This window comes from Halyomorpha halys, unplaced genomic scaffold (assembly GCF_000696795.3).
Source record: "Halyomorpha halys isolate HHAL.00 unplaced genomic scaffold, Hhal_1.1 Scaffold405.1, whole genome shotgun sequence".
NCBI classification, from domain to species: Eukaryota; Metazoa; Arthropoda; class Insecta; order Hemiptera; family Pentatomidae; genus Halyomorpha; species Halyomorpha halys.
Genome location: NW_027109269.1, coordinates 348314 through 350107, shown reverse-complemented (window position 1 = coordinate 350107; position 1794 = coordinate 348314). Strand labels below are relative to the sequence as shown.

The following is a 1794-nucleotide window of genomic DNA, read 5'->3' as shown; positions in this document are numbered from 1 at the left end:
GCATCCCTTGTGGGGATCGAACCCACGACCTTTGGATTAGAAGTCCAACGCGCTATCCACTGCGCCAAAGGGACGGATGGGGAAGGGGGAACTCTTTTGTCAGTTGAGGCGGCTCCGTCTTTTATATATATATTTTTTTAGTCGAAGAGTTTTTAAATTTCAATAATTCTAAAGGTTTATGTAAAGGATCTATTCACATTCAAGTTGAACTTAGTGATACCAAATTTACCTATAGTAATCTAAAGGTTTAAAATTAATTCTACCTATATAAATAAATCAACATTTATTGTTAGTATTTTAAACTTCATTGCTAATCTTGTTTACATTGTAGTTCTACATTCGGGATTTTATCTTAAAGTTCTATTTGCCGTATTTTGGTTATTCTGATATATTTATTTTTAATTTAAATAAATATACTTTAGTTGGAGCATGACATGTAGTATTTAAAACCGTATTGAAGGATTAATATATATATATATATTTCATTGGGCTTAAATAGTAACACAATTTAGTAATAAATTTTCATATCCATTTTGGTTTTATATGATTGTTAAACTGATTGGAACAGGTGTTTAGTTAAAAACATATGTTTTTTAACTAACAATAAGCACGTGTTTTTTTTTTTTAATGTCTAAAAATATTAAGCATATGTTGTTTAATAATATTTTGAAAAAAATTCTAAGAAGAAAATCTTTTAATAATCTTTTAACGATACTATTAGTTTAAAAAAGAAAAATGAAAATAAACTCTGTTAGTTTTAGAATTCTACTCATCATATTGATTGTGTGTATGTCACCTGTGTGGTATGATATGTGCGTACTTTATAATGTTATAATTTTAAAATGAATACAAATAATGCATATAAAAAAATATTTATTCTAAGTAGTGTCTTGGCTTTGTTTAATTATATCATTAACTAAAAATAATTATTTTCGATTTATTGACGTTATGGACGATATTAAAGTTGTTTTTTATTTCATATTCATTTTTATTTTTTTATTCATATTACTTTCATATTCTATATATATATAGATAATTGACCTTATAGTTTCAAATATGAAGATGGTCAGGGTTCTGGTAAAAAATAACAAAACTAGTTTTTAAATATTTATTATCCGACGTTTCGCCCCACTTAAAAAAGTTTGGAAACCTATCATCCGATGAAGCCCTATAAAGTGGAAAGAAGCGTCGGATAATAAATAGTTGAAAACTATTTTTGTTCTTTTTTACCGCAACCCTGACCATCTTCTTAATATTTTAACTTTCATTTACTCTCTATATGGAAAATATAGTAAGGGAAAGTATCAAATTTCGAATTCCTGTTTTCTACTAAAATACCTGTTTTGAGTCCAAAAAAACTAGTTTCGCAAATTAGTCTGTGTGTCTGTATGTGAACAGCCTATCTCAAAAATGAAAAATCGTACGAAACTGAAATTACATATTTGAAGTTGGTGGAACTTTTTCGCTAAAATTGAATTACCAAGTGCCACTTTATGAAATCAATTTCTTACATTTTTCAATTTTCTCCAAAACAGATCAAACGATTTTGACTTAACTCAGTGAATCAATTAAGTGGTTTTTAATGAATTTCCAAAAAATCTTAATTTAAAATATCTTCAATTTTTTTTTAAATACATTAAAAAGTTCTCATTGTTAGCAATAATATACAATGAATTAAAGCAAAATATTAACGAAATTTATCGTTAACTAAAGGAGAAAAAAAGAAAAATATATTAAAAGAATAAACTGGAATATCGCTGATTGACCGTGTTCAATAATAAATGCAAGATGGTC

The 1794-nt window shown here is 26.4% G+C and overlaps 1 protein-coding gene and 1 non-coding gene across 3 annotated transcripts in view; one reads left to right on the top strand and one right to left on the bottom strand.

Annotated features, from left to right (window-relative positions):
- The window catches only part of LOC106682324 (papilin), a 59291-nt gene that overhangs the window by 21040 nt on the left and 36457 nt on the right, over positions 1 to 1794 (top strand). The window lies entirely within an intron of this gene.
- On the bottom strand, positions 2 to 74 carry TRNAR-UCU (transfer RNA arginine (anticodon UCU)). The gene has a single exon. It is a non-coding gene; the product is annotated as a tRNA-Arg (tRNA).